Source organism: Periplaneta americana, chromosome 5, assembly GCF_040183065.1.
Source record: "Periplaneta americana isolate PAMFEO1 chromosome 5, P.americana_PAMFEO1_priV1, whole genome shotgun sequence".
In the NCBI taxonomy this organism is placed as follows: domain Eukaryota; kingdom Metazoa; phylum Arthropoda; class Insecta; order Blattodea; family Blattidae; genus Periplaneta; species Periplaneta americana.
The window spans coordinates 48,623,541-48,633,715 of NC_091121.1; positions in this window are offsets into that span (position 1 = coordinate 48,623,541).

The following is a 10,175-nucleotide window of genomic DNA, read 5'->3' on the forward strand; positions in this document are numbered from 1 at the left end:
TTCGCATTCACGTTCTCCGCTTTCCATTCTGGTTCTCGTTCCCGGTTTATTTTGGACCAGCCTTAAGAGTAAATGCTGGGTAACTGTTAGCACTGGACTATGGATTCATTTCGCTGGCATTATCACCTTTATCACACTCAAACACTAGATAAGTATCACAATATACTGTATACACAGTCAGCTAAAATTATAAAAAGTGTATATAATATATTTTATGCTCGACCATGCCGAAATGTAGTAATTATACACCTGGCAGCAGTCCTTTAATGCATGTCATTAAAGTACACCTATTCATTAAAGTTCAGGTTTTCGGTTATTCTCGGATATGCAATCGAAAGACAACTAGGGATATGTCACGGAGGCTGGAAATCCAATACTGTTTCAGAAGGTTATGTTCTGTTACTATAATAATTAGCGTTAATTGTAAATAATATTCAAATAAATTCAATTTGTCATCTCGTTTTTCAGTGTCGAATTCAATTTCAAGGTTATATTAAGATTAATGTTTATCTTACTCTCTAGATTGTATCAAGGTCGTCGACATTCGTTTCCCGGAAAAATCAATACTTTCTGCGCACATCTCACAATTTATGAGGTAGACTATTACACTCACTCACATAACAATAACATGAATACTTATGAATAATTTCAAGTTATAAGTATGGTCGAGCATAAAAAGTCGTATGAAACTTGCCTATGATGGTAATTCATTCATTCATTTATTTTATTCCATAGATCTTACATGAGCAATGAAGCTTTAAGATGTGGAACAAGTCAAAATTTTACAATATTACAATTACAATTTTTACAAATTTTTATAGTTTTACAATTAAGTAATTTTCTACAATTTTTACAATTTTGTGCAATTTTTTACAATATTTTGGCGAGATGTAGTGAGATGAGGTGAGATCCGAGGATTCGCCAAAATATTACCTTTTGGTTGGGGAAAACCTCGGAAAAACCCAACTTGCGCTCGTTTCATAAACTTCCTCGCGTCTTAATTACTACCATTATAGGCTCGTTGCATAATGTACTATTAAGGAGGAAGGAAGACAATGCCATGAACCATCTGCAAAAATCATAACTGTGAGAGGATCAACGTGGTTCAATAGTTCTGTAGTATGAGAACTCATATAGCATTCAGTACCTACTTACTGCTTTGCTGCAAAGAATGCTAATATTTTGTCTCCAGACGGGAAGATTGCATACACTTCCCTTAGAATTAGGTCACGACTAAATTAATCATTCTTTGTAAGTCTCTTCTTTTGTTCTGGACACACTTTTTTGACTTGGAATATTTTGCTATATTTACCGCACTATTCTTTTAGAACATTGGCAACACAAATATTTGTTACGCTTTGCGCAGACGTGTGGTGTCTTTTTTTTAGTATGTTATTTTACGACGCTTTATCAACATCTTAGGTTATTTAGCGTCTGATTGAGATGAAGGTGATAATGCCTGTGAAATGAGTCCGGGGTTCAACACCGGTAGTTACCCAGAATTTGCTCATATTGGGTTGAGGGAAGACCCCGAAAAAACCTCAATCAGGTAACTTGCCCCTACCGGGAATCGAACTCGTGCCACCTGGTTTCGCGGTTAGACGCACTCCACAGGTGTGTACGTGTGGTGTCTTATTTCTGCTATGACACCCTCCAATCTGACAGGTCTTCCTCCCTGGTTTCTTGGATACTGCTGGGTTATACAATTCTTGCGAGTTATAATTAGGATCACTGGTCTCATTCTCATCTCCGTCACAAACACTAACTGGATGAAAAAATAACTACATTAAATGACGAATAGGAATCTTGAGATAGACTAATAGAATACTTCACAGAGTTGTCCTGCCGCTGTCATATTAACTGTATTGTGAAGTCACAGAAAAGTGGCTATAAACTCCCTATTGTCGTTCGTATGTTTTAAGTATCAACCAGTCTATGTAAAGGGAATATTTTCGGTAATATGAAAGACTGCCGCATACATTCAATAACTTTCCACATAGCGACAATGTATTGAGTTGTTAGACGGCGGAAGACTGTCATGAAGTCCACACCTGTGGAGTAACGGCTATCGCGTCTGGTCGCGAAACCAGATGGCCCGGGTTCGATTCCCGGATGGGACAAGTTACCTGGTTGAGGTTTTTTCCGGGGTTTTCCCTCAACCCAATATGAGCAAATGCTGGGTAAATTTCGGTGCTGGACCCAGGACTTATTTCACCAGCATTATCACCTTCATCTCATTCAGACGCTAAATAACCTAAGATGTTGATAAAGCGTCGTAAAATATCCTACTGAAAAACGATCATAAAACAGCAATAGTGTGCTGATTCATGAAAATAAGAGAATGCAGACCGGTCAAAATTACCTGTGTTCGTCCTTCTACGTAACTGTACTTGTTGCGCCCATGAATAATGTGTGGGACTTGAAATTTTCGGAGGATCTAAAGAGAGTAAATTCAATAAAAATCCCGAAGGACGAACTTGATGAGCTAATACACAGAGATACAAATAAAAGGGGAGAGGATGGTATTTTTTTAATTTTTTTTCCTATATGATGTAAAATATTAATTTTTTGTATGTAGAGAGCTCATAGCTGCAGGAACTCAACCAAATATAAATATTTGAAAAAAAAAAAAAATATATATATATATATATATATATATATATATATTTGGAGGCGCAAATTTGAAAAAAAAAAATATACCCAATGCAGGATTGTACTAAAACCGATATATCTAAACCTTTTTAAAGATAGATTCAAACTTTTTTTTTGCAATGTATTTGCGAATGCATTTTCTACAAAATGTGTGTAACAGAATTTTGATATTAGTTCCTTCGTTCGTAAAATAAACAATTAAAATTTAATAACAATTTTCTGATTTCCTTTCTTGCAAACAAACGGACGTATTTTTAAAATGAAATCAATCAACAAAATTCTGTTACAGAGAAACGTTTCCTAATAGTCTAAACAATGTGTGTTCTAAATTTCATGCATGTATCTTTAATAGTTCAGAAATTATATCCATTTTTGTCTGGCAATGTAGCAAAAAAAAAAAAAAATGAAGTTACTGGAAACCGATAAAAGTGGGCGTGTGTTTTAAAAATCCATAATACAGGAAGTTTAAAAATAACGTCTCAACATCCGATAAGGGCACAAATACCCACAAAATATTATGCAATGCATTCCACACATATCAAAGAGTATTTTAAAGAAAAAAAATTTTTTTTTTTAAATTTAATTTACCGGAAACAACAATAAAAGTGGGCGAGTGATTTAAAAATCCATAACGCAGGAAGTTTAAAAATGGCGACTCAACATCCGATAAGGGCACAAATACCCACAAAATGTTATGCAATGCATTCCATACATATCGCAGAGTATTTTAAAGGTTTTTTTTTTTTTTTTGGAAATTTATTCATTTTTCACCAAAAAATACCATCCTCTCCCCTTAAATATCAAAATGGGTCAAAATGACCGGTTGGTTCTTCTAGTGTTAATATAAAAGAAAAAAAAAGTGTATGTTAAGACATTTGTTTTACATTATTATTTAACGAAAATATCAAAACAAAGGGAAAAAATATAATTACACGGGAAGTACGTTTATATTCTGTACACCCCTGATACGAGTTCCGACCTGCTTGTACATCTCTAGTACAGAACCGCGCTAGAGCACGGATGGTCACTGCTGCGCTGTTCCGTTGACATCACTGAGAGATTAGGCTAATTCTTTTGTGGCTTGTTGGGAATTATTTTAGTGCCTGCACTGTCCACTACAAGAGTTGCGGGGATTAAGAAGGAAGATATCATTGTAGCTTCCGTTTCGGTGAAGTTTGGATGCTAGGCAATACTACTGTAGATTTTTTTCAATTTATTAGATTTGTAATTACTATTAACATGAAGTTTTTGCATAAAGTGTATTATTATTAGTAATTCGTACACTAAGTACGTGGTTCTCTTATTCTTTTACTATACTTTCATCATTATCAAATATTACGTTATTAATCAGGATATCTTCAATAGTGAATTAGGACAAAGCGGTCATATCATTGTAGCTTCCGTTTCGGTGAAGTCCTGATGCTAGGCAATACTGCTGTAGATTTTTTGAATTTATTAGATTTGTAATTACTATTAACATGAAGTCTTTACATAAAGTGTATTATTATTAGTAATTCGTACACTAAGTACGTGGTTCTCTTATTCTTTTACTATACTTTCATCATTATCAAATATTACGTTATTAATCAGGATATCTTCAATAGTGAATTAGGACAAAGCAGTCATATCATTGTAGCTTCCGTTTCGGTGAAGTTTGGATGCTAGGCAATACTGCTGTAGATTTTTTTCAATTTATTAGATTTGTAATTATTATTAACATGAAGTTTTTACATAAAGTGTATTATTATTAGTAACTCGTACACTACTTACGTGGTTCTCTTATTCTTTTACTATACTTTCATCATTATCAAATATTACGTTGTTAATCAGAATATCTTCAATAGGTAGTGAATTAGGACACAGCAGCTATTTAGTTGGTAGGAGTATCGTCAACCAGGAAGTGAAGTGAAGAAGGAATATAGCTATAGAAATGAGGTCTTGTTTTTATCGTCTTGCTTGATGAAGCGGCAGGCAGTTTCGAAGTAGAGCTGCTTGTGACGTGTTCGCTTCCGGAGCGCCGTGGCCGATTGTGAAATGGGACATTAAATAATATTTTAAAATATGATATTATTTTATTCTTAACAAATTAAGAAAAAGACTATCTAACAATGTTAATGAAATATTACTTTTAATGGGTTGTGTTTGTGGCAATGGCTGCTAGTGCTTTTTAGAAGTGACTTCTTACACGTGTTTTAATACTTCATTTAACATTTCTTATATCGAAATGTTTGATAGCCATCTTGCTGGACACTGTAGGATAAAAACTGACCAGTGAATGATGTAAATCACACACCAGGCTTTTTTTTTTCTCTTTTATATGTTATCCAACTCCGTATCTTTTAGTTACGAGACAAGATTCATTGTGTGATTGTGTTCTAACCGAATTAGATTTCGACTTCTATACACAATATTCTAAATCCTATGCAACGTACTCTCATATTTATAAATAATTAGAAAATCTAACAGCATCAGATATAATTAAAAAGGTATTGCTTTATTTTGAACGTTTGCCATTACGATTTAGTGAGTTGACATGTGTATATTAGTGGTGGTGCGGAAACTTCATTGGAAAGTACAGTACGGTGAATTGTGGCTACATATAGCAAATAAACTTTTTGGTACGTGAACAGCGAGAGGCATTTGTGGGATAACTGAACACAAACAATGAGAATTTACGGAGATTTACCGTCGAAGTTAACCTGCAATGTTCTAAGCGGTGATCAGCTGAACGGTAAGAGTTGATTTTTCAATTTATAGTTGTACTGTAAAATTGAATTGATTTTTGTTTTGAAAACTCTTTTGTGTAGTTATACCTGTTGACAATGTGTAGGTAATTTGTGAACACATACAACGAATCGAAGGGGAATTCGCTCAGTGTTTTAATCATCACTGAGTGCGGGTTTTAATTTTTTCTCCAATTAAGAGTGAAGCTGTAACGTCGTCGTTAAAGTATTATGTTATAAAATAAGTGTAGATGGGACTGAAATATCGCTATTTTCGTCGAAAATTTTGATTTTGATTTTATTTATAAAATTTTCCACTTTAAAAAGTATTTTACGAATATGCTATTTTTAAAGCCCTCGCCGACATTTGTAAGGCGATAGTGCAGACTTATGTCTAGTGTACAGAACTTTCATCTCAATTTTTAGCCTTTACAATATTAAATATATAAAATATTCGTTGCGACACAATTCTTATCAGATGCACATGAAGCTTACAGAATCTATTGTAATAAAATATATAATAATAATAATAATAATAATAATAATAATAATAATAATAATAATAATAGCAGCAGCAATAGAATTTAAAAAGTTGTAATCATAAAATAATAGTAATACAATAATATTAAAATAATAACACTAATAAAATAATAATAATAATAATAATAATAATAATAATAATAACAATCAAAATAATAGCAATAATGAAATATTAATATTAATACAATAATAATAGTAATAAAGCAATAATAATAAAATAATAACAAAATAATTACAAAAATGAAATAGTAAGAATCGTAAAATAATAATAACACTAATAAAATAATAATAATAGTAATAATAATAATAACAATAATAATAATAATTAAATAATAAAATAATAAGAAATAGTAATATTATTATAATAATGAAATAACCTAGTAATAACAATAAAATAATAAGAATAATAATAACAATAATAAAACAATAATAATATAATAATGATTATATAATAAATAATGAAATGAAAATAATAATACTAATAAAATAATGACAACAAAATAATAATAATGAAATAATAAGAATCATAAAATAGTGATTATAAAATAAATATAATGAAATGATGATAAAAATAAAATAATAATAATAATAATAATAATAATAATAATAATAATAATAATGATAATGAAAATAAAATAACAACCATAATACATTATTAATAATATTAATTATAATAATAACAATAACAGTAGAATAGTAACAAAAATAAAATAATAATAATAATAATAATAATAATAATAATAATAATAATAATAATAATAATAATAACGAACCCGTGCCCGAGCGCAACTCTGTATCGGCTTCCAAGCGCCTTAGTTGACTGAGCTACGTCGGTGGCTTAAAAGTATTTTAAATTGATCTGGATTTTGATGTGAATTGTATTTTACTTACTGTACATTTTCATATATTGCAGTAGTGAAAAACTTCTTTTTCATATAAAAATCAGAAAAGCAATGTTAATTTTTTTTTCTGTTTATGCGTATATTTTACTCACAGAAAAACTTAGAATAATTTTTATTTATACGTGTTATTATTCTGCAAATTTACGGCCCATAAATCCTATATTTTTAACGCAAGTACGCAAGGTACATTTTTTTTTGCGGAAGTACATACAAAAATGAAAAATTGTAATAAACAAAAATATTAATTTACTTCGATAGTTGAAATTGATCATACAAATATCTATGAATAGTGATTAAAATGTGATAATTATTGTAACAAAATTATACAAATTAAAATTTCAGCCCTTTCATCCTTAAAATTTATTTTAATTATTAGTTTTTGTAATGCAATAAACACAAATTGAGGTACGGGCTTCTGTAATACTTCAGTAGATGGCAGAGCTTACACTGTCGCTCGAACAACGGACACGATAGTTCAACATCAAACGTTAGATGGCAGCACAAGTTTCATACCAGTAGTTGCGTTCCGTTGCCGGCACAGTTTAAATCTTTGATCTTATTTTATATCAGTGGCGAAGCGTGAACTCAAGGCATGCACTATGCAAGTACTTTAATTTCTCTCAAGAAAGTTGGCGTTGCTAGCAATTAGTCTATTATTATTATTATTATCATTATTATTATTATTATTATTATTATTATTATTATTATTATTATTATTTAGTGTTAAGTTTCTGGTTTTTTTAGTTGGATGTAGTATTTTCATGTCAGTGTTTATGTTGCTGTAGTTGTGGTTGGAGTTTGTGAAGTATTCTGCATAAGTTGAATTGTTGTGTGGTTTGGTTATGGCTGTGAAATATTCCTTCACATCCTGAACACTCAACTGAATGGGTCCAGGGGAAGAACCTGCTAAGTCACATTTTACTGTTTTTACAGGAGAGCAAGTTTAAAGTTTCAAGGTCCATTACATTCGATTGTCTCTGAGTTATCATTCTTCAAATATTTCTGGCTTAATCAAGTTTTTACTATGTATAATTAAACCACTGAAATCTCTACTGCCTGAGGTATTACATGGCATCCAAAACAAAAAATTGATAATTTTGATAATTTTTCCCCTGGACCCTCAAAACACAAACCATTTTCGACACAATCATGAATATACCTCATCACAACAGGGAACCAGAAGACAGCGCGGAATCTTCACTAAGTTTCGGACAATAAAGAATAGCACTTTGAAACTAGTCAGCCAGATAAATTACAAAAGTTAACACAGTAAAGATATCATAAAGTTATTCAGTGATTAAAAAGGCCCATTCACAATGAAAATTAAACATAACCGTAACATAAACACAGAAGTTTGCGCCCAGGCTACCAAATGGGATCATTCACAATAATTCACATAAGCATTGACATAAACATTACCGTAAGACGTTAACATGAAAGTTTACAAACTCCAAACTTTCATGCTTATGCTTATGCGATTTGCAAACAGAACACAATCGTGGAGCGCTGAGTATACAACAGAATATGAGGAAATGGCGTCGTAGTTATGTTTCCATGGTTACCAAGTATGTTTGCGGTTATGTTTATGTTCCCCTCGTGAATGATGGTATGACTTCTTGATTTTACCGCAACGTTTATATTCTTAAGTTAACGCTTACGTTATGTTTAATTTTCATTGTGAATGAGCCCTAAGTGTTAAAAGAGTGTATCGAGCAATGAATAATATTAAGGCCCATTCACAATGAAAATTAAACATAACCGTAACATAAACACAGAAGTTTGCGCCCAGGCTACCAAATGGTATCATTCACAATGACATAAACATTACCGTAAGACGTTAACATGAAAGTTTGCTAACTCCAAACTTTCATGCTTATGCTTACGTGATTTGCAAACAGAACACAATCGTGGAGCGCTGAAGTATACGACAGAATATGAGGAAATGGCGTCGTTGTTATGTTTCCATGGTTACTAAGTATGTTTGCGGTTATGTTTATGTTCCCATCGTGAATGATGGTATGATTTCTTGATTTTACCGTAACGTTTACATTCTTAAGTTAACGTTTACGTTATGTTTAATTTTCATTGTGAATGAACCTTTATATTAATTTACCATTAATTTTTACTCTTTTATAATATTGCTGGTATTGTTAAAAATAGTTCATACTATATTGTAGATACCACGGACGATGTTGATACAATTCGTCCAGAATGTGTGGCAACACCGTCGTGTCGACTGCTTGATATTTCAGTGCTCCAGTAACTTAATGGCACTGAATAGCTACAGCTTTGTAATGTACTGTAGTTTCAAACTCGGTGATGATCTGGTTTTATCTCACGGCTGCCGGCGATCGATTCGAAATGTACTGAATTACCAAAGGCCTTTTGTTTCGTGTCTTTGACGACGTGGATATTTTCACTACCGTCGCACAATAGCTTAATTTATTTGTTTGCTTCCCTTACTCTTCACAATTAACAATTCGTTAAAAGCTACAAACCGTAATCAATGTTATTGTCATCATGAAATATGCGACTGAGACGTCTGATATGGTGGAACATAGAAGAAGAAAGCATTTAAAAACTGGTGGGAAATAAATTACATTGTTTTCAGACGTCTAGTAATAGGAATCTACAGAGAGTGTTCACAAAATTTCTGTACTCAAGGTTCGAAAATTAATTGCATACAAAATTATCGTATACTGTACGTCCTTAAAATGTGCGAAACTTGATGAAATAGAATTAGTGAGCCTGTCAAAATCATCTAATCCCAGTGGTGACTGAGTGTTCAGATCTTCAGTCTATTACGCAGGCGGCCTGAATTCGAGTCCCAGCCAGGCCTGAAGTTTTTCATCTAAAAAATTATGTGACACTTGTGGTGCGCGAGGTTTCAGTTGGGTTTTCTCGGGGTTCTCCGGTTTCTTCATATTACGCATCAACACCATTCCTTTGTCATTCCTTAGCATTCCCCAAACTCCGGCTGGCGACACATGTAGGGGGCTGATATAGTGCTGAGTAGAGTTGCCTGCTCGAAACTCGGATACTCGGTGAACCTTAGTGTAATCAGCCAATGTGGACTGGGGATGCCTTTAGCTGGAGGGTGATCATAATATATCTTCTAGGTAGTAGCTCTGGGTCGCAGTTATCCCACTTAAAATATTATACAGTGCGTTTCAAAAGTCACGCATATTTTCTGCTACAGCTAAATTTTATTTATTTATTTAATTTATTTAATTTACTTAATTTATTTATTTAATTAATTTATTTAATTTAATTTCATTTAATTTATTTAATTAATTTAATTTTATTTATTTATTTAATTTAGTTATTTATTTAAATTATTTATTTTATTTATTTATTT